Source organism: Ovis canadensis, chromosome X (assembly GCF_042477335.2).
Source record: "Ovis canadensis isolate MfBH-ARS-UI-01 breed Bighorn chromosome X, ARS-UI_OviCan_v2, whole genome shotgun sequence".
NCBI classification, from domain to species: Eukaryota; Metazoa; Chordata; class Mammalia; order Artiodactyla; family Bovidae; genus Ovis; species Ovis canadensis.
In genome coordinates, this window is record NC_091727.1 from 92,120,430 (window position 1) to 92,147,997 (window position 27,568).

Genomic DNA, 27,568 nt, shown 5'->3' on the forward strand with positions numbered 1-27,568 from the left:
CAAATCTTAGAAATGTAAGAGATGCTGGCACTGGACATATGTCATGTATTAATATTCAAGTCACTAGGAAAATATCAACTTTTCCCTCTGGCGTGGATTTAGTGCAAACAACACATTTCTGGAGCCCCAGCAACTTATGTAAATCCATCATAGTTTGAAGAAAAGGAAAATAACATTTCCTCAGTGCTGTATTGGCTATCTTATTAGGAAATGCTTATAAAAATAAGTCTTTTTCTTTTGCAAATCATTTCTCAGAAGCACAGTAATCCCTCCAGGAAGGTGTTAACATAGGTGAGCTCAGGGAGGCCTGCTAGGATAAGGTGGCTGTCTGGTACTTTAACCATTTGCCTCTGCGGGAGGCAGCAGGGCTGCAGCTTATCCTAGGGATAACCATGGTCACATAGCTAACATTCACTGAGCATTGACCATGGCACAGCTCCTGTTAAATGCTTTGTATGAACCTATGGGGGGGGGTGCTCCAGAGAAGGCAATGGCACCCCACTCCAGTACTCTTGCTTGGAAAATCCCATGGGCAGAGGAGCCTGGTAGGCTGCAGACCATGGGGTCACTAAGAGTCAGAAATGACTGAGTGACTTCACTCTCATTTTCATGCCCTGGAGAAGGAAATGGCAACCCACTCCAGTGTTCTTGCCTGGAGAATCTCAGGGAAGGGTGAGCCTGGTGGGCTGCCGTCTATGGGGTTGCCTAGAGTTGGACACGAGTGAAGCGACTTAGCGGCAGTAGCAGCAGCATGGGGAGAGCTCAGCAAATATTTGTTGAATTGTATAAGAACCATATTTAAGCCACCAGAAAGAACGTAGACCTAATTATTATAACAGTATGTTAATCAAGATATTGCTATCAGCATTTTCCATATCAGCCCACTGATGCTCAGAGAGAAAAAGGCACTTGTCCAGGGCCAAGAAGCTTGTAAGCCAATGATCTATTATAAACTTTATAACTCCATTATGTTGGGATTTTTAGCTCCATTGTATATACGATGGAAATGAGACTCAGAGAGATTAAGAAATATTCTTAATCACTCAGATACTAAATGGAAAAGCTGAGAACTAAGCCAGATGTGTCTGAGGCTAAAGGTCATGTTGGATACCTCTAGACTAAAGAATGATTTAGTAAACTAGATACCTACATGATGACTCAGAGGTTAAAGCGTCTGCCTGCAATGCAGGAGACCTGGGTTCGATCCCTGGGTCGGGAAGATCCCCTAGAGAAGGAAATGGCAACCCACTCCAGTATTCTTGCCTGGAGAATCCCACGGACAGAGGAGCCTGGTGGGCTACAGTCCACAGGGTTGCAAAGAGTTGGACATGACTGAGCGACTTCACTCGCTCACTCAGTCACATGCCTATAGTTTTTCCCTAAATTCCCTCTCAGTAGTTTCTATTACCAGGGGCACCACTTCTACCTTTACTGAAATTCCCACAAATTCTAGCTGCTTATAAGACAAATGAGGATGCTTTGTCTATAGAACTCCAGTTTAAGTATTTGAATGTCATGATGGTTAATTTTGTGTGTCAACTTGACTGAGCTGAATTATGCCCAAAGAGCTGATAAGACATTATTTCTGGGTGCATCTGTGGAAGTGTTTCCAGAAGAGATCAGTATTTGAATAAGTAGACTGAGTAAAGAAAGTCTACTTTGCCAATGTGAGCCAGCACCATTCAATCTATTAAGGGCCTGAATAGAAAAAAAAAGATAGAGGAAGAATTAAATTGTCCTCTCTTCTTCAGCTGGAACATCCATCTTCTTTTACCATCAGACCCTAGAGCTCTTGGTTCTCAGATCTTCAAACTCTGGGACTTACACCATTGTCAGACCTTTGGCCTTGGACTGGGAATTTTATTATTATCTCCCTTGGTTCTCAGGCCTTTGGACTCAGACTGAATTTCACCACTGGCCTCCTGGCTCTCCAGCTTGCAAATGGCTGGCAGTGAGAATTCTTGGCCTCTATAACTGTCTGAGCCAATTTCTATAATGAATCTACATTTGTACTGATTTCTCTGAAGAACCCTGACTAATCTTGCTAATACCTGGGGACACAGATCAGCCAAGCTCTGCCATCAGACTGGCCGGTTCTCACATTGGACCTGAAGGGAAGATACATGCAATATGTGTCTGTGGAGGTGCAACATGGACCAGAAGGGATTAAAAATAGAGAAGTCAATCCAGAATGTTACTGTTAAAAAAACTGATGACAGTCTAAATGGATGCAGTTGGAAGGCAAAGAATTCAGAGGAGAAACATGATGAAAAGTATATGAAAAGCATACTTTATAATTTAAATATGTATAATTCTGAGTTATCAGAATTCTCCTCAATTGCTAAATTGAGGTACGCATAATGACTAAGACAAAAACAGTCAAGAGGTTTTTCCTTTTTTAAAAAAGTGAGTTGCTTGTCCTACCTTTGAGTCTAAATAAATAAAGTCAGATATGACCTTATGATAAAGTTATTTGCACCATTTATCTTAAAGATGGCCTCCGTTGGGAGGAAAAAATGATTGAATCCATAATATTTTAATCTATTGCTGTTGGTGTGCATAAGTCACACATTTCTATATTGAGTGTTTGCATATTGATTGTAGCTTGACCTTAACAATTTATCATTTAGTCTCATACCATCACCCTCAGTGACAGATGTTACAGCTCAGGGTCTAGCAGCAGTTTCATTATAGACCCCACATTTCAGGGTTTCATAAATAAGCAGTCAAAATCTACTGCAGGCTATGAGATGTTTTAGTTTGCATATCCATATTATCATTTTAGTTCTACTTTCTGAGTTCCATCAATCATCTATAGGATCATTTTTTATTTTCAGAGGCAGTACCTATAAGAAACCATTTTAATGACCATCAAGTGAGGCAAAATCTTGAAAAGAGAAAGGAAAGGTATTAAATCCCATTCTTCCCCACCAATTTAAATTAATGATTTGACTACATTAATAAATGAATAATGCAAATTACACACTATAATATACACAAGTGAGGTTTACAAATGCTTACAGAATTAGGCAAGTGTAATAAGTTACTGTTTACTAATGATTAAGCACTACAAGTATATCTGAATGAATAAATGACTAGTAGGTTAAATATTATAGAGGATGTCATTTTAAGACTATGCCTATGCTCTCAATCAGTTTACAATGTAAGAGGGGAGATAAGATATAGAGAAAATAATTCTGAAATGGGATGTAATACCCTCCCCTTCACTTTGCATGTGTGTTAGTCGCTCAGTCATGTATGACTCTTTACGACCCCATGGTTTATAGCCCACCAGGCTCCTCTGTCCATGGGATTCTCCAGGCAAGAATACTAGAGTGGGATGCCCATTCCTTCTCCAGGGGATCTACCCAACCCAGGGATTAAACCTGTGTCTTCCACATTGAAGGCAGATTCTTTACCATCTGAGCCACCAAGGAAGCTCTGCTTTGCGTGCTAAATGTCAAATGAGTAGTACCACAAGAATGGATAAGAAAGAAATATATTTATTAGTGCCTATGTAGATATCCAGCTACCCAAATAGTTAGCCCAGAGAAGGGTAAGGTGTCCTCAGACAATCTTTAAATTGCTGTGTGCCTTGATAGATACAGGCCTTAAGGCTAGCTGAAGTGTGTGATACTTCTGGTCCTACCTTGCTGGTGGTTTTAACATGGATTTACACTGAAGTCTCACAGCTCAATCATATTCATTACATATCTGCTCACATTTACTCTTCTCTCCTATCCTGCTTGGATTAAAGTGTCTTTCCCTGAATTACCACATATTTAATCTTTAGCAAGTTGATTTACTTCATATATTAGGATTTTTATCTACACAATGTATAACAATATTACTTACCCTGCCTATTGATAGAGTTATTATGAGAATTAGGTGAAATGATGTGCACATGTACTTTTCTGTGTAAAACAAATGAAAGGTAACATAATCAGCTGGTAAGAATAGTAGACAGTAACAATATTTAGCAGAGACATTACTTTGCCAACAAAGGTCCATCTAGTTAAAGCTATGGTTTTTTCAGTAATCATGTACGGATGTGAGAGTTGGGCTATAAAGAAAGGTGAACATTGAAGAATTGATGCTTTTGAACTGTGGTATTGGAGAAGACTCTTGAGAGTCCTTTTGACTGCAAGGAGATGTAACCAGTCTATCCTAAATGAAATCAGTCCTGAATAGTCATAGAAAGGACTGATGCTGAAGCTGAAACTTCAATACTTTGGCCACCTGATGCAAAGAACTGACTCACTGGAAAAGACCCTGATGCTGAGAAAGATTGAAGGCGGGAACAGAAGGGGACGACAGAGGATGAGATGGTTGAATGGCATAACTGACTCATTGGACATGAGTTTGAGCAAACTCCAGGAGTTGGCGATGGACAGGGAGGCCTGGTGTGCTGCAGTCCATGGGGTCGCAAAGAGTCAGACACGACTGAGTGATTGAACTGAACTGAACAGTATGTTGAACTTGTGGTTGATATTAAAATACTTCTGTTGATTGGTATAGGGGTTAACTAATGTCTCCTCAAAATTCATATTTGCCCAGGACCTCAGAATATAACCCTAAATCCTAAAGGCATTGTAACAGAGGGAGATTTGGACATAGAGACACAGGGAAAGAAAAACATAAAAATGGAGGCAGAAGCTGGAGTAACAGTGCTAAGCCAAGGAGTGCCAAAGATTGCTGGATGCCACCGATAGCTAGAAAAAAAGCAAGGGAGAATTCTCCCCTAGAGCCTTCAGAGGGAACATGGCCCTGCCTACATCTTAATTTCACATCTCTAGCCTCCAGATTTGTGAGACAATAATTTTTTGTTGTTGTAATCTACCCAGTTGTGATAATTTGGTGCAACCACCCTAGGAAACCGGTAAAATGCGTTTATTTATTTTCAACAAATATACATTGTTCAGTTGTTAAAGAATATCATGGGATAGTTAATGGATCTTGTTGAATTATCTGAAGGCCAGGCCTCGCCTCTGGCTTCCAGTGTACAGCCTGTGCTGTAAGTATTAGCAGTCATCCCCAATCCCTTCCCACATAATAGTGGTTGTTGCTGAACTGTATATACTTGGCACAAAGTACTGTGAATCTGCACTGAGTCCAGTGTTTGGTAGAATGAGGGACAGCTATTCTAACATGTATACTATCATGTGAATTGAATCGCCAGTCTATGTCTGACGCAGGATGCAGCATGCTTGGGGCTGGTGCATGGGGATGACCCAGAAAGATGTTATGGGGAGGGAGGTGGGAGGGGGGTTCATGTTTGGGAATGCATGTAAGAATTAAAGATTTTAAAATTTAAAAAATAAAAAACTAAAATTAAAAAAAAAAAAAAAACAAAAAACCTCACTGTATTCTCAAAGACAGAGAACATGTTACCTATTAAAAATATGAACTGAGGTATGTCACATGTTATTTTGTACTTGTTTCCATCATCTATAAAACAAGAGTAATCTTTGAATCACAAGATTGCTGTGGAAATAAGGATAAAACATATGTAAAAGTATAAAGCACAATTCCTGACTTTGTTCACAGTTTGTAAATCTCCCCCCTTATTCCCAGTAAGGCTCTCATTTCCTCTGCTGTCTTCCTTTATCCACCCCCACTTTTGCACAATGGAAATAATGAACATCTAATTTTCAAAATATACAGTATTAATTGAGTCAGTGACAATTATGGGGGGCTAAATTTTGCTAAAAAGCAGTAAAGCAATAAAACAAACATCTGAAGGGCCATCATTTATGAAACAGTATTTTACATTTCAAATATATGCCAATGAGAAAGAAAATAACAATTGTGTCCCATCTCCAACCACCATATTTTAGGAAATATTCCCCACGATGGATTCTAATAGCATTAATTTGCAGCACCTGACATATTTACTAGGTATCTGAAAAATACTGTGTATGGCTTATGGCAAAAACAGATTTCTTTCAGAATTAGAAAATGCATGGTGGATCTCTATTGAGTAGATAAGTATAAGAAATTAAGGAACATTATAAAACAATAGTAAGTAGTCTGTACAGATCTCTTAAAAGCAACACAAAGGATTTCTTAGAAATATTTGATGTGCTGTTGGTTATAGAAGTTTAAATCTTACTTTTGGAAATGTGTCCACCTTAGATTATCCTCTTCCCTGTCTCGTATTATGATTTGCCACAGCCGTCCCCCACTTGATATATATTAATATATGAGATACATGATTGAAACAGAAGACTTTTGAGAGGGTATGAACTTATCTCAATAGGGCTAAAAATCAGGTAGAATTGCTCTGATTTTTTGATTCTGTATCTATATGTCACAGTTAACTTTTGGAAATTTCAGACACTGTGCAGACTCACATTCTTGAATTCTTAGCAGTGATAATAGACTCTTTATCATCATGGGGGAAAGAAGGCTATAAGATAAAATGTAGTTAGGAGTGTCCTTTTAATGTTTGTTTTTCATGTGTGTAGCACAAATTTATCTCAATGTATTTGTCATTCCTGAGGAATAACTTTAAGGAAAGGCTCACTGATTGTCTCCTACAGATATTCATTAGTATAACCAGAAAATGCTCCAGCAGAAAAGCCAACAAAAACAAAGAAAACATCCTTTTAAAAGTATGGCTGAGCTTGGAAGAAATTAAGGAATATCCTAGATGCCAAAGGGAAAAAGATGATGGCTAATATCCTTAAACAAGAAGCTTGGGTTTTAATAATCTCACATTGCTGTCAAACACAAGTTCACATGACCAAAGCACAATGAGGCCAAAAAAAACAAAACATCAGAGTTAGGAGCAGATAAAGGTTTAGTGCAAGGGGCAAGCAGGAAGTACAGGTGGCTCATGCTTAAAAGACCCAAATTACCCAGTGGTTTTCAGGGAAGAGTTTTGAAAAGCAAATTTGTGATGAGGACTGCAGAGTGTGTGACCTCCTTCTGGTTGATGGTGGGTTAAAAGGGTGGTATTGCAGGAATGTCAATTATCAACCTCTATGGTTTCAAGCAATGTGCAATCTAATGCTTGTGCTCAGTCTGAAGTTACCATCCTCCTCTTGGATGGCAGCCTTAGTTCCTGTTCGGTTTGGTTTGGTTCGGTTCAGTTGCTCAGTCGTGTCCAACTCTTTGTGACCCCATGAATTGCAGCATGCCAGGATTCCCTGTCCATCACCATCTCCCGGAGTTTACTCAGACTCATGTCCACCGAGTCAGTGATGCCATCCAGCCATCTCATCCTCTGTTGTCCCCTTCTCCTCCTGCTGCCAATCCCTCCCAGCATCAGAGTCTTTTCCAATAAGTCAACTCTTCTCATGAGGTGGCCAAAGTACTGGAGTTTCAGCTTTAGCATCATTCCTTCCAAAGAATACCCAGGACTGATTTCCTTTAGAATGGACTGGTTGGATCTCCTTGCAGTCCAAGGGACTCTCAAGACTCTTCTACAACACCACAGTTCAAAAGCATCAATTCTTCAACGCTCAACTTTCTTCACAATCCAACTCTCATATCCATAAATGACCACAGGAAAAACCATAGCCTTGACTAGATGGACCTTTGTTGGCAAAGTAATATCTCTGCTTTTGAATATGCTGTCTAGGTTGGTCATAACTTTTCTTCCAAGGAGTAAGCATCTTTTAATTTCATGGCTGCAGTCACCATCTGCAGTGATTTTGCAGCCCACAAAAATAAAGTCTGACACTGTTTCCACTGTTTCCCCATCTATTTCCCATGAAGTGATGGGACCAGATGCCATGATCTTCGTTTTCTGAATGTTGAATTTTAAGTCAACATTTTCACTCTCCTCTTTCACTTTCATCAAGAGGCTTTTGAGTTCCTCTTCACTTTCTGCCATAAGGGTGGTGTCATCTGCATATCTGAGGTTATTGATATTTCTCCTGGCAATCTTGATTCCAGCTTGTGCTTCTTCCAGCCCAGCGTTTCTCATGATGTATTCTGCATATAAGTTAAATAAGCAGGGTGACAATATACAGCCTTGAGGTACTCCTTTTCCTATTTGGAACCAGTCTGTTGTTCCAAGTCCAGTTCTAACTGTTGCTTCCTGACCTGCATATAGGTTTCTCAAGAGGCAAGTCAGGTGTGTAGAATAACTCAAAGATATATGTCCTAGTGTTTGTTTGTTTGTTTTTAAATTTCTCTTCAGAAGGAACTAGGACTCTGCTTTATACCTTTATCATTACTTCTTGGCTGCTTTTCCTTTTTTTCTGAATTCCAAAACCACAAAGAAACAATCTAATATGAGAGTCAACTGACATGAGAAGTAACAGGATTGTATTTCTAAGAACTTCAGACAATAAAATACAAAATAAAATACCATTCAGTGAAGTAGCCAGAAAGAAAAACACCAATACAGTATACTATGCATATATATGGAATTTAGAAAAATGGTGATGATAACCCTGTATGCGAGAGAGAAAAATAAAAATATGATCATTACAATTAAACCTCAATGTCTCCTCTAGGAAAATATCATAAAGAAACTCTTTGACATGTGTACCAGTGTTAGTTTTACCAACACTTCTTTGAAAGAAACAAGGAATAATTTCCAATTTCACATGAACCCCTCAAATATAGAAAAAATAATTCTCAACTCACATAATCAAACCAAGAACAATTTAAAACCAAAAGTGAGCAAGGATGGTGCAATAATGAAAATTACAGTACAACATTCCCATGAACATAGATGCAGTGATCATTAAAAAAATAGTAGCAAAATGAATCCAGCATTATTTCTTAAATGACAAAACTAGGTTTACCCCAGGAACATAAGGATGATCTTACACTCAGAAATCAATTAACTTACCATGTTTACTTATTAAAGATGAAAATAACATGACAATCTCCATTCAGTTCAGATCAGTTCAATCGCTCAGTCGTGTCCGACTCTCCGCGACCCCATGAATGGCAGCACGCCAGGCCTCCCTGTCCATCATCAACTCCAGGAGTTCACTCAGACTCATGTCCATCGAGTCCGTGATGCCATCCAGCCATCTCGTCCTCGGTCGTCCCCTTCTCCTCCTGCCCCCAATCCCTCCGAGCATCAGAGTCTTTTCCAAAGTGTCAAATCTTCTCATGAGGTGGCCAAAGTACTGGAGTTTCAGCTTTAGCATCATTTCTTCCAAAGAAACCCCCGGGTTGATCTTCTTCAGAATGGACTGGTTGGATCTCATTGCAGTCCAAGGGACCCTCAAGAGTCTTCTCCAACACCACAGTTCAAAAGCATCAATTCTTCAGTGCTCAGCCTTCTTCACAGTCCAACTCTCACATCCATACATGACCACAGGAAAAACCATAGCCTTGACTAGATGGACCTTAATCGGCAAATTAATGTCTCTGCTTTTGAATATACTATCTAAGTTGGTCATAAATTTTCTTCCAAGGAGTAAGTGTCTTTTAATTTCATGGCTGCAGTCACCATCTGCAGTGACTTTGGAGCCCACAAAAATAAAGTCTGGCACTGTTTCCACTGTTTCCCCATCTATTTCCCATGAAGTGATGGAACCGTATGCCATTATCTTCGTTTTCTGAATGTTGACCTTTAAGCCAACTTTTTCATTCTCCTCTTTGACTTTCATCAGGAGGATTTTTAGCTCCTCTTCACTTTCTGCCATAAAGGTGGTGTCATCTGCATATCTGAGTTTATTGGCATTTCTCCCAGCAATCTTGATTCCAGCTTGTGTTTCTTCCAGTCCAGCGTTTCTCATGATGTACTCTGCATATAAGTTAAATAAGCAGGGTGACAATATACAGCCTTGCTGTACTCCTTTTCCTATTCGGAACCAGTCTGTTGTTCCATGTCCAGTACTAGCTGTTGCTTCCTGACCTGCATACAGATTTCTCAAGAGGCAGGTTAGGTGGTCTGGTATTCTCGTCTCTTTCAGAATTTTCCACAGTTTATTGTGATCCACACAGTACTACAGACAAAAAGTTTGATTAACTACAATATTGATACATTATTAAAAATAAAACTTCAGCAAAGTAAAAATAGAAGAGATCTTTATTAGCCTGAAAAAGGGTACCTATGAAAGAATCACAGAAAGTATCATACTTAAGAGTGAAGTCATGAAAATTTTCCATTTAAAATCTGAAATGTCAAAAGGTTCCCCACTGTTACTGCTTCTATTTAACACTGTAACTAACTTCTGAACTATACAAAAAATATCTTAATGACCCAGAGAACCACGATGGTGTGGGTCACTCACCTAGAGTCAGACATTCTAGAAGGTGAAATCAAGTGGGCCTTAAAAAGCATCACTATGAACAAAGCTAGAGGAGGTGATGAAATTCCAGCTGAGCTATTTCAAATCCTAAATGATGCGGCTATGAAAGTGTTGCACTCAATATACAAGTAAATTTGGAAAACTCAGCAGTGACCATAGGACTGGAAAAGGTCAGTCTTCATTTCGGTCCCAAAGAAAGGCAATGCCAAAGAATGCTCAAGCTCCCACACAATTGCACTGATCTCACATGCAACAAAGTAATGCTCAAAATTCTCCAAGCTAGGCTTCAACAGCATGTGAACTTATAACTTCTGAAGGATTTAGAAAAGGCAGAGGAACAGGAGATCGAATTTCCAACATCTGTTGGATCATAAAAACAGGAGGAGAGATCCAGAGAAACATTTAATTCTGTTTTATTGATTGTGCCAAAATTTTTACTGTGTTCAGTTCAGTTCAGTCACTCAGTTGTGTCTGACTCTTTGCAACCCCATGACACACAGCACACCAGGCCTCCCTGTCTGTCATCAACTCCCGGAGTCAACCCAAACCCATGTCCCTTGTGTCGGTGATGCCAACTAACAATCTCATCCTCTGTCCTCCCCTTCTCCTCCTGCCCTCAATGTTTCCCACTATAAGGGCCTTTTCAAATGAGTCAGCTCTTCACATCAGGTGGCCAAAGTATTGGAGTTTCAGCTTCAACATCAGTTCCTCCAATGACACCCAGAACTAACCTCCTTTAGGATGGACTGATTGGATCTCCTTGGAGGCCAAGGAACTCTCAAGAGTCTTCTCCAACATCACAGTTCAAAAGCATCAACTCTTCAGCACTCAGCTTTCTTTATACTCCAACTCTAACATCCATACATGACCACTGGAAAAACCATAGCCTTGACTCGATGGACCTTTGTTGGCAAAATAATGTATCTGTTTTTTAATATGCTGTCTAGATTGTTCATAACTTTCCTTCCAAGGAGCAAGTGTCTTTAATTTCACGGCTGCAATCACCATCTGCGGTGATTTTGGGGCCCCCCAAAATAATGTCAGCCACTGTTTCCACTGTTTCCCCATCTATTTGTCATGAAGTGATGGGACCAGATGCCATGATTTTAGTTTTCTGAATGTTGAGCTTTAAGCCAACTTTTTCACTCTCCACTTTCACTTTCATCAAGAGGCTCTTTAGTTCTTCTTCACTTTCAGCTATAAGGGTGGTGTCATCTGCATATCCGAGGTTATTGATATTTCTACCAGCAATCTTGATTCCAGCTTGTGCTTCCTCCAACCAAGCATTTCTCATGATATACTCTGCATAGAAGTTAAATAAGCAGAGTGACAATACAGTCTTGACATACTCCTTTTCCTGTTTGGAACCAGTCTATTGTTCCATGTCCAGTTCTAACTGTTGCTTCTTGACCTCTATACAGGTTTCTCAAGATACAGGTCAGGTGGTCTGGTATTCCCATCTCTCAGAATTTTCCAGTTTATTATGATCCACACAGTCAACGACTTTGGCATAGTCAATAAAGCATAAATAAATGTTTTTTTCTGGAACTCTATTGCTTTTTCGATGATTCAGCAGATGTTGACAATTTTATCTCTGGTTCCCCTGCATTTTCTAAAACAGCTTGAACATTAGGAAGTTCACTGTTCACATATTGCTGAAGCCTGGCTTGGAGAATTTTGAGTATTACTTTGCTAGTGTATGAGATGAGTGCAATTGTGCGGTAGTTTGAGCATTCTTTGGCATTACCTTTCTTTGGGATTGGAATGAAAACTGACCTTTCCCAGTCCTGTGGCCACTGCTGTTTTTTCCAAATTTGCTGACATATTGAGAGCCACACTTTCATAGCATCATCTTTTAGCATTTGAAATAGCTCAACTGGAATTCCATCCCCTCCACTGGCTTTGCTTGTACTGATGTTTTCTATGGCCCACCTTACTTCACATTCCAGGATGTCTGGCTCTAGGTGAGTGTGAATGATCACACCTTCATGACTATCTGGGTCATGAAGATATTTTTTTGTACAGTTTTTCTGTGTATTCTTGCCACCTCTTCTTAATATATTCTGCTTTTGTTAATTCCATACCACTTCTGTCCTTTTCAGATCCCATGGTTTCACGAAATGTTCCCTTGGTATCTCCAATTTTCTTGAAGAGATCTCTAGTCTTTCTCCTTCTATTGTTTTCCTCTATTTCTTTGCATTGATTGCTGAGGAAGGCTTTCTTATCTCTCTTTGCTATTCTTTGGAACTCTGCATTCAAACGGGTATATATTTTCTTTCCTCCTTTGTTTTTCACTTCTCATCTTTTCACAGCTATTTGTGAGGCCTCTTCAGACAGCCATTTTGCTTTTATGCATTTCCTTTTATTGGGGGTGGTCTTGCTCCCTGTCTCCTGTACAATGTCATGAACCTATGTCCATAGTTTATAAGGCACTCTGTCTATCAGATCTAGACCCTTAAATCTATTTCTCTTTTCCACTGTATAATCATAAATGATTTGATTTAGATCATATTGGAACAGTCTAGTGGTTTTCCCCACTTTCTTCAATTTAAGTCTGAATTTGGCAACAAGGAGTTAATGATCTGAGCCACAGTCCACTCTTGGTCTTGTTTTTGCTGACTATATAGAGCTTCTCCTTCTTTGGCTGCAAAGGATATAATCAATCTGATTTTGGTGTTGACCATCTGGTGATGTCCATGTATAGTCTTCTCTTGTGTTGTTGGAAGAGGGTGTTTGCTATGACCATTGCATTCTCTTGGCAGAACTCTGTTAGCCTTTGCCCTGCTTCAATCTGTACTCCAAGGCCAAATTTGCTTGTTACTCCAGGTGTTTCTTGACTTTCTACTTTTATATTCCAGTCTCCTATAATGAAAAGGACATCTTTTTTGGGTGTTAGTTCTCGCAGGTCTTGTAGGTCTTCATAGAACCATTGAACCTCAGCTTCTTCAGCGTTACTAGTTGGGGCATAGGCTTGGATTACTGTGATTTTGAGTAGTTTGCCTTGGCAATGAACAGAGATCATTCTGTCATTTTTGAGATTTAAGTACTGCATTTCGGACTCTTTTGTCGACCATGATGGCTACTCCATTTTTTTCTAAGGGAATCCTGCCCACAGACTGTGTGGATCACAACAAACTGTGGAAAATTCTTAAAGAGATGGGAATACCAGACCACCTGTCCTGACTCCTGAGAAATCTGCATGCAGGTCAAGAAAGAACAGTTAGAACCAGACATGGAACAACAGACTGGTTCCAAATAGGAAAAGGAGAACATCAAGGCTGTATATTGTCACCCTGTTTATTTACTTATATGCAGAGTACATCATGAGAAATGCTGGGCTGGTGGAATCACAAGCTGTAATCAAGATTGCTGGGAGAAATACCAATAACCTCAGAAAAACAGATGACACCACCCTTATGGGAGAACTGAAGTGCCCCTTGATGAAAGTGAAAGAGGAGCTTGAAAAGCTGGCTTAAAATTCAACATTAAAAAAAAAAGAAGAAGAAGAAGAAGAAGAAGAAGAAGAAGAAGAAGATCATGGCATCCGGTCCCATCACTTCATGACAAATAGATGGGGAAACAATGGAAACAGTGAGAGACTGTCTTTTCTTGGGCTCCAAAATCATTGCATATTGTGACTGCAGCCATGAAATTATAAGATGCTTGCTCCTTGGAAGAAAAGCTGTGACTAACCTAAACAGAATATTTAAAAGCAGAGACATTACTTTGCTGACAAAGGTATGTCTAATCAAAGCTATGTTTTATTCCAGTAGTCATGCATGGATGTGATAGCTGGACCATAAAGAAGGCTGAACACCAAAGAATTGATGCTTTTGAACTGTGGTGTTGGAGAAGACTCTTGAGAGTCCCTTGGACTGCACGGAGATCCAACCAGTCAATCGTAAAAGAAATCAAGCCTGAATATTCATTGGAAGAACTGATGCTGAAGCTCAAATTCCAGTACTTTGGCCACCTGATATGAAGAGCTGACACAATAGAAAAGACCCTGATGCAGGTAAAGATTGAAGGCAGGAGGAGAAGGAGACGACAGAGGATGAGATGGTTGAATGGCATCACAGACTCAATGGATGTGAGTTTGAGCAAGCTCTAGGTGATGGTTAAGAAGAGGGAAGCCTGGCATCCTGCAGTCCATGAGGTTGCAAAGAGTCAAGCACAACTAATCGACTGAATATCAACAACAAATATTTAAGTATGATTTCCCTGTTGGCTCAGATGGTAAAATGTCTGCTCGTATGGCAGAAGACCCGTGTTAGATACCTGGGTTGGGAAGATCCCCTGGAGCAGGGAATGGCTATGCACTCCAGTATTCTTGCCTGGAGAATTCCATGGATAGAGGAGCCTGGTGGGCTACAGTCAGACATGACTCAAAGACCAGCACTTTCAATTTCACTTCAATGTCTGAGTCAGTACAGTAAGGCAGTAAAAAATTCAGGATTAGAAAAAATGCTATCACAAATAATTGTAATAGGATGACTTATATACAAAATTCAGAATATATGCAGATAACTTGTTGGAATTAACATGATTTTTCAAAGTGTTGGGATGTATGGTCAATACAAGTAAAAAGTATTTATATGTTCCAGCTATTCAGTTAGAAAATAAAAATGGGACTAGTTATAAAATCATCAACAATTATAGATTACCCAGGACTGTCTTTCCCCAAAATATGCAAGATTTTTGAAGAGAAAGTTGTATTAATTTTACTGAAAGGCATTAAATAAATCTAAGTAAATGGTGAGAAGCACCATGTTTATGGATTAGAAAGCTCTAAAAGTTTGTAAAGGTATTATAAAGATATAACTTGTACTGTAAAGATATGTTTTTCCCATTTGATTAATAATGACAATAAAATTAAAGTCAAAATCCATACCTTTCCTTTTTGGGGAACTTGAGAAGCTAATGTGTAAAAAGCTATTTTGAAAATCATGACCCCCAAAATAGTCCAAGATGTGGGAAGGTGTTGCCTCACTAGATTTCAAGAGATTTTATGAAGCTACGGCAATTAAAATACTTGGCTTATTTTCAAAGAAATAGACATGCAGTACAGGAAAGAGAGACCGGAGATGAAATGCAAGTCAATTCCTGATATATCTAGATTTCATGTGACTAGGAAAACTATTAAGCTGTTTAGAAGGAAAGGTAATAATATTAAGTCTTTGGAGGTAAAAAAAAATATATCTTAATATATAGAACGAAAATGCTACAAATAAAATGTTTTAAAATCAAGCATATTAAGGTTAAGCACACTGTTCTTTCAAGACCCATGAGTAAAACTAAAAGACAAAGCATAAACTAGGAGGAAAAATTGCAACACATATAACTGACAATGGATTAGTGTCTGCAATATATGAGGGCTATATTTTAAAAATTTGCAGACAATCCAGTAGAAAACCAGGCAAAATAATTCCCAAGTAGGACCCAGATCAAGTTAGAAGAGTATAAAGATCCTGAGCTCACTTCCTCTTATAGACACAACAAAACTACAGCTATGTATAGAACAACCATGTCTAAGAATGACATGAACACTCCCAAAACAGATTTCCTACAACTAAGGATATAAAGAAAATGCCACATCAAGACAGGTAGGAGGGCCAGAAATGTGGTCTAGCCCAAACACCTTTGGTGCAATGACCCATATGTGGAAGGGATATCACAACTGTGGGGTTCACCCTGAGGAGTGAGGATATGGAGAAAAGAGAGCTTGCAAAATTAAACAAGATAATGTTTAGGGATACAAATGCATAAAAAAAAACTATAGAAAGAAAAGTAAGGGGCTGATAAATGCATCTGCTACTTCATTTGGAAAAATAAGAAGAAAAAAAGAATACATAATATTCAAAGAGGAGTATTGGCATCGTCACTAGGGGATGCCAGAATGGGATGGTTTTTCTCTTGTACTCCTCAGAGAGCACAGGAATTTGTGGCTTGTGTATTTGAGAACATCCAGGGTTGGATGTGTGGATGAGTGACTGGCAGGGGGAAGGAAAATTATGGGGGAGGATGGGGCTCTGCAGGCTGATGCTAAGAAAGTTCAAAGACCCAAGAAAACAGTATTTTCATTATAAGTTGGTTTTCAGCATATAATCTGTCTCTCAAGCAAAAGTCAGTGAAGTGTATTTATGTGTTAGCAAAGGCTATATTGAGGTGAGAATTGGGAACTGACAACAAAAGTTGAATGTTAAGTATCTTTTTTAAAAAGTTGAATATTAAGTATCTTTTACAGCTTTTTCATAAAAATGCTTTAATGATTGAGAAAGCACTGTAAATCGTGTTATATGTGCATGACCAATTTTCTCAGCACATTTTTATAACTTTGACTATATGGATATTGTTACTGGCTGCTAGCATTCATGCTAAGCTTGCTGCCTCGAAGCCAATGAAAAGAAACTGGGTAACAGCCTGTCCACCATTTAATGGCTGGTTTAGTGAAATATCCATCTAGAATATTTCTAAGGTCCTTTATCATTCTGAGCCTCTGTATCTCTCTGTTAAATAGCACTTAGTAGGAAATGATCATTTTTACCCTAGTCTTGACATAGGAGAGATGCTCCTCTCAGATCAAGTTGAGAAGGATCACGATTGATTTTGCTAAGGCCATCTGGAGAATCTGGACTCTGAAATGGCAAAAAGACATGTATGTGGGAGTTAAGATGTAAACTCTATCCTAGACCATGCTGTACATGACACTTGACACTGCAATGACAGAGTTGGGCCTTTGAGATATGGCCCAGAGAGAGAGGTCAGAATTATTAACCCTTCTAGATGACATCTTCACACCACCAAACCTTAAGCATTTTCTGATTGTTACTACACTGATATGGTTTTCAGGATACATGCCTTCTAGTCTTGCCTCTGACATTAACATACCATGTGCATTTGGGCATGTTATTTTCAGGATGCCAGTTTCTCCACTGATAACATGAGAGATTTGGACCAAGTGATGACTAAATCCTTCTAAGAGGTCAGACATGCTAAGTTTCTTTGATTTCATCTGATTTCTTCTACTCTGATGGTACCTTTCTGAGATATGTTGGTGAAGGACCCATTCTTAAAGACTATTGAATGAATAAAGAAAACAAAACAAAAGTAAAAGTATGGGTATATCAAAGCTGTGGCTTTCAAAAATCCAAGAAAAAGAAAATAATACAGATGTGTCCCCTTCATGGATCACAGCCTTGTTGTGGTGAGGGGGCTTGTGTAACTCAATGAAGCTATGAGTCATACTGTGTAGGGCCAAGATGGACGGGTCATAGTGAAGAGTTCTAACAAATCGTGGTCCACTGGAGGAGGGGATGGTAAATCACTACAGTATTATTGCCCTGAGAAACAAATGAACGGTATGAAAAGGCAAAAATAGATGATACCAGAAGATGAGCCACCCTCCCCACCCCCAGGTCAGAAGGTGTCCAGCATGCTAGTGGAGAATAGTGGAGAAATAGCTCCAAAAAGAATGAAGAGGCTGAGCCAAAGCAGAAATGATGCTCAGTTATGGATGTGTTTGTTGGTTAGAACTGGATATGGAATGACTGACTGGTTCAAAATGGGGAAAGGAGTATGACAAGTCTCCTTACGTGCAAAGTACATCATGGGAAATTCCAGGCTGGATGAATTGCAAACTGAAATTTGCAATTTGCTCGGAGAAATATCAACAACTTCAGCTATGAAGATGATACCACTCTAGTGGCAGAAAGTGAAGAAGAACTAGAGCTCTTGATGAAGGTGAAAGAGGAGAGTGAAGAGCTGACTTGAACCTCAACCTTCAAAAAACTAAGATCATGGTATCCAGTCCTGTCACTTCATGGTAAATAGACAGATAAAAATAGAAACTGTGACAGACTTTATTTTCTTGGGCTCCAAAATCACTGCAGATGATGCCACAAAATTAAAAGATGCTTGCTTCTTGGAAGGAAAGCTATGACAAACCTAGACAGCTGTTAAAAAGGAGACACATCACTTTGCCAACAAAGGTGTGTATAGTCAAGCTATGGTTTTTCCAGTAGTCACGTATGGATGTGAGAGTACCATAAAGAAGGCTGAATGCTGAAAAAATGATGCTTTCAAACTGTGGTACACTGTAGAAGATGCTTGAGAGTCCCCTAGGCTGCAAGGAAATCCAACCAGTTAATCCTAAAGGAAATCGGTCCTGAATATTCATTGGAAGGACTGATGCTGAAGCTGAGGCACCAATACTTTGGCCACCTGATGTGAAGAGCCAACTCACTGGAAAAGATCCTGAGGCTTGGAAAGATTGAAGGCAGGAGGAGAAGAGGGAGAGAGAGGATGAGATGGTTGGATATCATCACTGACTCAATGGACATGAGTTTGAGCAGACTCCAGGATATAGGGGAGGACAGACGAGCCTGGCATGGTGCAATCCATGAGGTCGCAAAGAGTCAGACACAACTCATTGACTGAAGAACAACATGTATGTGTATATTTCTACTGTTGTCATGTTTTGTCAGTTTTACCAATAATACAGGATATTTTAGAATGAAATCTGAAGTAGTTGAATGAACACATTGAGATGTTACAGTTTAAGAGTATTGATAGTAATAATTTTGTAGCTGGTAAAATTAAGTTGCAGAGCAAGAATTCTAGCATGGAATTAAAATATATATATATATTATATATAAATATATCGAACTGTATTGTTCTTCTGCCCCCTTGTGGAAACATTCTTGTACTACAGCAATGTGTCATGCATTCCTTGCAAAACACCTACACTCAGCCTTGAAGAGGTTAAGGTTTTCTCTGTAAGAGACCAAAACTCATTCTATATTGTAGACTATTTTGTTATAATTTTTAATTTTATTACTCTATTTAAAGCAAATGTTTCTTCTGTACAACTTCCGACTGAGGATTCTTCAGGGATTTGTTTCTTTCTTTCTTTTTTTTTTCTGGAGAGATACAGTGTGAAAGATTGCTATAAAATCTAAAATATTTATAGTCCCCAACCCTGCCAGTGTTTATTTAGACTGTGTATAGCTATAAATCAGTAGTTGAAAGACTATTTATTATCATGTTTTTGAAAAAATAAGTGTGTTCTTACTCTGAAATAAATTAAACAGAGAGATGGAGAGAAAAATCACCAATATTTTCAACAAACCACTATGACTCTTTCAATTCTTTTATTACAAGTTATTTTTTTACCATTATTTGCCATTGTTGTACAAAGTAGACAGTATCCATTCAGTCACCCATATATGTGTTTATATATACATACATATAGATGCATATGACATGTATACACGTGTATATAATACATATGTAGCGAGAAAGATGATGTGATTGACATTTTAGTTATGTTTTTATTCTACTCAAGTTTTAATTTTTTGTATAAGCAAACATCCATATTTTCATTTGTAATTTCTTCCATTGCTTTGAAGCTTTAAAAGTATCACCATCAGCAATTTGATAATTGCTTGTATTTTTTATGGCTTGATTTTTAGAAAAGGTTACTCTTACATAATATAAGCCATACTAGAAACTTCACATGAAGCATTCCTTAGGTATATAGTAAAGATTCGTTTAAATTTAACATGTTTCAGGGAAAACCTAGTTTCTTCATAGAGTTAAGTATTACCACAGCATATTTGAAAAGTCAGGTTATTAAAAATGTGTATTTCTCTTAGAAAATATAAAGGTGCATAGGCTAATCATTTGAAAGTTTTACAACCAGATTAACATTTCTTGAATATAGCTAGTATTATCTAGACTCTTCCTAAACTGGCACAAAATATGAAAGTACAAAAAGAACTTGGAACCTGCATCCATTCAATTTTGGTTTTGGAGAAGGCAATGGCACTCCACTCCAGTACGCTTGCCTGGAAAATCCCATGGATGGAGGAGCCTGGTAGGCTGCAGTCCATGGGGTCGCTAGAAGTCGGACACGACTGAGCAACTTCAATTTCGCTTTTCACTTTCATGCATTGGAGAAGGAAATGACAACCCACTCCAGTGTTCTTGCCTGGAGAATCCCAGGGACGGGTGAGCCTGGTGGGCTGTCATCTCGGGTCGCACAGAGTCTGACACGAGTGAAGAGACTTAGCAGCAGCAGTAAGAAAGCAAGCAAGCCTCAAAAAATGTATGACTATTTCTTCATCTCCAGCATTTTTAAAGTGTGTGAGAATGTTGATAAGGAATTGCAAATAAAATATTGCTCTTAAAGGAAATTTTTTGAGAAATTTCAAAATGACCAACTTGGTTGATAACTCTATAAATTCAGGGAAACATGACAGATTGCCTGTTTATGTGGAATTCAGTGGTTTTTTAGTTGAGGTGTGAGGCCCATTATTTCACAGATTTCTTCACACTGAATCTTGTTTTAATTAGACTGAAAGATGGATTCTAATAGATAAATTAATCAAAAAGGAAAAATTGCCTTAGGTGTATTTTGTTGGGCATAGCTGAGATGAAAGAGGATTATAAAATTTACTCAAGCAGAATGCAGTAACACTGAATGCTTGTTATGTGCCAGGTTCTGTGGTATATTTATTTCAGCTTTTAATCCTCCTATCTCAAATGTGGTTCAGTGGTAAAGAATCTGCCTGTCAATGCAGGAGACTCAGATTTCATCCTTGGGTTAGGAAGATCCCCTGGAGGAGGAAATGGCAGTCTACTTCAGTAGTATTACCTGGAGAATACCGTGGACAGAGGAGCATGGTGGGCTACAGTCCATGGGGTCACAAAGAGTCAAGACACGATTGAGCATGCAGCACACATAGCAACTGTATGAAATAGTTACTATTATCATCCATTTAACAACTGGAGGGAATGATGCTTAAAATTGTTAATTAACATGTGCAAGTTCACACTATTGATAAAAGCTAAAGCCAGTGTTCAAAGCAAGGAATCTGTGATGCTACCTTTAAGCTTTAAGCCTTTGCCATCTGTACTCTATTTCCGGGGATAAACATCTGTGAGCAGATTCAATTTGCTACAGGGGAGAGAAAGTTTTCAATAAAGGTACTGAAGGTGGAATGTGAATAGATAAAATGAAGAGAGGACAGTACTTTTCTAAAGGGGGAATAGTGAGAGCAAAGGCAGGGAGGTATGAATGAACACATAAGGGGAGTAAAAACAAGGAAAGAGGCAAATAACTTTTTTTTTACATGTATGCCAAATATTTTACTGTTTTCAAAGCAATCTTGACCTTTTAGTAAAATAATTTTAAAAGCACACAAAAGCACAAAAGAAAGTTAAAATCATCTATAACCCGACTTCTCAGAAATATATAAACATGGATTTTAAGAGTATCATATTGGGGGCGGTCCTAAGATGGCAGAGGAATAGGACTGGGTGACCAGTTTCTTCCCCACAAATTCATCGAAAGAACATTTGAACTCTGAGCAAATTCACAAAACAAATTCTGAATGCTGCCAGAGGACATTAGGCACCCAGAAAGGCAGCCCATTGTCTTTGAAAGGAGATAGGATATAAATCATGTGGGAAGTTAAGATAAGAGGACTGGTGTAGGGAGAGGGATGTAGGAAGGCTTGCTGAAAACGTGTTGACCTGTCTTGAAAGATAAGTTCTCTGGTCTTATAAACTGGGAAACACTCAAGGCTTAGGAAGTAGTATGCTTCAAGACTAAAGAAGAGGAGCCCAGACACTCTGGGCATTTGGTAGTTTGAGAAACTGAGTTGAACTTAAGAAATAAAAGGAGGAGACAGAAAAAGATGGCGGAGGAATAGGACGGGAAGATCACGTTCTCCCTCACAAATTCCTCAAAAGAACATTTCAACGCCGAGCAAACTCCACAAAACAACTTCTGTAGGCTGGCAGAGGACATCAGGCAACCAGAAAAGCAGACCACTGTCTTCAAAAACAGGTAGGAAAAAATATAAAAGACGAAAAAGGAGACAAAGGAGGTGGGGAGGGAGCTCCGTCCCGGGAAGGGAATTTTAAGAAGAGAGGTTTCCAAACACCAGGAAACACTCTCCCTGCCGAGTCTGTGGCGAGCCTTGGAAACACAGAGGGCAACATAACAGGAAGGAAAAATAGATAAATAATTAAAACCAAGAGATTACAAGCCCACCAGTAACTCCCCCAGCGGAAAAGCAGCACAGACGCCTGCATCCGCCATTGGGAAGTGGGGGCAGGGCAGGGACGCGCGGGAGGCGCGGGCTGCAGAGCTTTGTAAGAATCGGGCAGGAACGCCCCACGCGCAACCAGAACGATCTAACTTGGGCTAGCAAACCAGACTGTGGGATAGCTACCACGCGAAAAGCTCGAACATAAGACACCGCCAGGACTGAGCACAGAACAAAGGACGGAGCGGAAAAAGCCGGCTGCAGACCATTCCCCGCCGGGGACAGGCAGCCAGAGCCGTAAGGACTGGAAAGGGGCAATTGCAGACCCGGAGAGACTTTACTTACCTAACTGCAAGCAGGCTCCTTTGCTAAGACTTCTGGGGGTGCTGGACAGTCACAGTCTGCCTCACGGGGTGCGCCAGCGGTCCACCCAGAGAGCTGAGCAGTAGCGGCGGAAAAGGTGACAAGCCCCGGCGATCGCGCTCGCCAAACTCCTGAGCTACTCGGACCTGGGAAGGGCACAAAGCGCAGTCCCAGCCGCATTTGTGCCTCTGAGGGCTGCCTGAGGGCCGAACCTGAGCGGCTTGGACCGGGGAAGTGCACGCAGCCTAGGGCCGGCCCCAGACGGTTCCCGGCTGAGCATCGTAGAGCCGGAGCGGTTTGTGTGCCGCGAGAAAGGACAGGTCAAGCGGGGCAGAGATACTGTGTACACACGACAGTGCTATTTGTTTGCAGCATCCCCCCTCCCCACAGTGCGACTGAACTAGTGAGCCTAAAAACCAGCAAACAGAAGAAGTTAAACAGAGGGAACCACCTTGGAAGTGAGCCCACACGGCCCATAACATCAGAGAAGAGCCAGATATATTTTTAATTTTTTAATATTTTTAAAATCATTCTTTTTTTTTTTTGCCTTTTGCTTTTTTTTTTCTTTTTTTTCCGAGCTTTTTTTTAATTGTTAAGTCTTCTATTTCTCCTCTAATTTTTATTTCTATAACCTAGTATTACTATTTTTTTTAAAAAAAAAGACTTTTTTTTTTTTAAGGCAAACACCATATATACTCTTTGGATGGTTGTTGGTGTTTTGTTTTGTTTTTTTTTGTTTGTTTGTTTTTTAATAATTCTTTTTTTTTCTTTCTTCCTTTTTCCTTCTGCTTTTCCTTAATATTGTATCTTTGAAAATCCAACCTCTACTCCAGATTTTTAATCTTTGTTGTCAATTTTGTACATTTAAAAACCCAAACTTCACTACCCAAGTTTACCTGAGAGCGAGATTACTGACTTGTCCACTCTCTCCTCCTCTGGCCTCTCCTTTTTCTCCACCAGGTGGCCTCTGTCTCTTTTCTCCCCCATCTCTTCTCTATCCAACTCTGTGAATCTCTGTGTGTTCCAGACGGTAGAGAACACCTAAGGAACTGGTTACTGGCAGGATTTGTCTCTCTCCTACTCATTCCTCTCTCTTATCCTCCTGGTCACCTCTGTCTACTTCCTCCCTCTCCTCTTCCCTGTATAACTCTGTAAATACCTCTGAGCGGTCCAGACTATAGAGCGCACATAAGGAAGTGACTACTGGCTAGCCTGCTCTCTCCTCTCTTGATCTCACCGCATCTCATTCCAGTTACCTCTAACTACCCCCTCCATCTTCTCTTCTCCTTGTAACTCAGTGAACCTCTCTGAGTGTCCCTCAAGGTGGAGAAACTTTTCATCTTTAACCTAGATGTTTTATCATCGGTGCTGTATAGATGGAGAAGTCTAGAGGCTACTGTGAAAATAAAACTGAAAACCAGAAGCAGGAAGCTTAAACCCAAAGCCTGAAAACATTAGAGAACTCTTGAATTCAGGGAACATTAAGCAATAGGAGCTCATCAAATGCCTTCATACCTACACTGAAACCAAGCTCCACCCAAGGGCCAACAAGTTCCAAAACAAGACATACCACGCAAATTCTCCAGCAACACAGGAACACTCCCCTGAGCCTCAATATACAGGCAGCTCAAAATTATCCCAAAACCTTTGATGTCTCATAACCCATTATGGGTCACTCCATTGCACTCCAGAGAGAAGAAACCCAGCTCCACCCACCAAAACTCCAACACAAGCCTCCCTAACCAGGAAACCTTGACAAGCCACTGATAGAACCCCGCCCAAAGTGAGGAAGCTCCATAATAAAGAGAACTCCACAAATTATCAGAATATAAAAAGGCCACCCCAAACGCAGCAATATAACCAAGATGAAGAGACAGAGGAATACTCAGCAGGTAAAGGAACAGGAGAGTTGCCCACCAAACCAAACAAAAGAGGAAGAAGTAGGGAATCTACCGGAGAAGGAATTCCGAATATTGATAGTGAAAATGATCCAAAATCTTGAAATCAAAATGGAAACACAGATAAATAGCCTAGAGACAAGGATTGAGAAGATGCAAGAAAGGTTTAACAAGGACCTAGAAGAAATAAAAAAGAGTCAAAATATAACGAATAACACAATAAATGAGATCAGAAACACTCTGGAGGCAACAAATAGTAGAATAACGGAGGCAGAAGATAGGATTAGTGAAATAGAAGATAGAATGGTAGAAATAAATGAATCAGAGAGGAAACAAGAAAAACGAATTAAAAGAAACGAGGACAATCTCAGAGACCTCCAGGACAATATGAAATGCTCCAACATTCGAATTATAGGAGTCCCAGAAGAAGAAGACAGAAAGAAAGATCATGAGAAAATCCTTGAGGAGATAATAGTTGAAAACTTCCCTAAAATGGGGAAGGAAATAATCACCCAAGTCCAAGAAACACAGAGAGTCCCAAATAGGATAAACCCAAGGCGAAACACCCCAAGACACATATTAATCAAATTAACAAAGATCAAACACAAAGAACAAATATTAAAAGCAGCAAGGGAAAAACAACAAATAACACACAAGGGGATTCCCATAAGGATAACAGCTGATCTGTCAATAGAAACTCTTCAGGCCAGGAGGGAATGGCAAGACATACTTAAAGTGATGAAAGACAATAACCTACAGCCCAGATTACTGTACCCAGCAAGGATCTCATTCAAATACGAAGGAGAAATCAAAAGCTTTACAGACAAGCAAAAGCTGAGAGAATTCAGCACCACCAAACCAGCTCTCCAACAAATTCTAAAGGATATCCTCTAGACAGGAAACACGAAAAGGGTGTATAAACCCGAACCCAAAACAATAAAGTAAATGGCAACGGGAGCATACTTATCAATAATTACCTTAAACGTAAATGGGTTGAACGCCCCAACCAAAAGACAAAGACTGGCCGAATGGATACAAAAACAAGACCCCTCTATATGCTGCTTACAAGAGACCCACCTCAAAACAAGGGACACATACAGACTGAAAGTGAAGGGCTGGAAAAAGATATACCACGCGAATAGAGACCAAAAGAAAGCAGGAGTGGCAATACTCATATCCGATAAAATAGACTTTAAAACAAAGGCTGTGAAAAGAGACAAAGAAGGCCACTACATAATGATCAAAGGAAAAATCCAAGAAGAAGATATAACAATTATAAATATATATGCACCCAATATAGGAGCACCGCAATATGTAAGACAAATGCTAACAAGTATGAAAGGGGAAATCAACAATAACACAATAATAGTGGGAGACTTTAATACCCCACTCACACCTATGGACAGATCAACTAAACAGAAAATTAACAAAGAAACGCAAACTTTAAATGATACATTAGATCAGTTAGACCTAATTGATATCTATAGGACATTTCACCCCAAAACAACGAATTTCACCTTTTTTTCAAGTGCTCATGGAACCTTCTCCAGGATAGATCACATCCTGGGCCATAAATCTAAACTTGATAAATTCAAAAAAATCGAAATCATTCCAAGCATCTTTTCTGACCATAATGCATTAAGATTAGATCTCAATTACAGGAGAAAAACTATTAAAAATTCTAACATATGGAGGTTGAACAACACACTTCTGAATAACCAACAAATCACAGAAGAAATCAAAAAAGAAATCAAAATATGCATAGAAACGAATGAAAATGAAAACACAACAACCCAAAACCTGTGGGACACTATAAAAGCAGTGCTAAGAGGAAAGTTCATAGCAATACAGGCATACCTCAAGAAACAAGAAAAAAGTCAAATAAATAACCTAACTCTACAACTAAAGCAACTAGAAAAGGAAGAGTTGGAGAACCCCAGAGTTAGTAGAAGGAAAGAAATCTTAAAAATTAGGGCAGAAATAAATGCAAAAGAAACAAAAGAGACCATAGCAAAAATCAACAAAGCCAAAAGCTGGTTCTTTGAAAGGATAAATAAAATTGACAAACCATTAGCCAGACTCATCAAGAAGCAAAGAGAGAAAAATCAAATCAATAAAATTAGAAATGAAAATGGAGAGATCACAACAGACAACACAGAAATACAAAGGATCATAAGAGACTACTATCAGCAGTTGTATGCCAATAAAATGGACAACGTGGAAGAAATGGACAAATTCTTAGAAAAGTACAATTTTCCAAAACTGAACCAGGAAGAAATAGAAAATCTTAACAGACCCATCACAAGCACGGAAATTGATACTGTAATCAGAAATCTTCCAGCAAACAAAAGCCCAGGTCCAGATGGCTTCACAGCTGAATTCTACCAAAAATTTCGAGAAGAGCTAACACCTATCCTACTCAAACTCTTCCAGAAAATTGCAGAGGAAGGTAAACTTCCAAACTCATTCTATGAGGCCACCATCACCCTAATACCAAAACCTGACAAAGATGTCACAAAAAAAGAAAACTACAGGCCAATATCTCTGATGAACATAGATGCAAAAATCCTCAACAAAATTCTAGCAATCAGAATCCAACAACACATTAAAAAGATCATACATCATGACCAAGTGGGCTTTATCCCAGGGATGCAAGGATTCTTCAATATCCGCAAATCAATCAATGTAATTCACCACATTAACAAATTGAAAAATAAAAACCATATGATTATCTCAATAGATGCAGAGAAGGCCTTTGACAAAATTCAACATCCATTTATGATAAAAACTCTCCAGAAAGCAGGAATAGAAGGAACATATCTCAACATAATAAAAGCTATCTATGACAAACCCACAGCAAACATTATCCTCAATGGTGAAAAATTGAAAGCATTTCCCCTAAAGTCAGGAACAAGACAAGGGTGTCCACTTTCACCGCTACTATTCAACATAGTTCTGGAAGTTTTGGCCACAGCAATCAGAGCAGAAAAAGAAATAAAAGGAATCCAAATTGGAAAAGAAGAAGCAA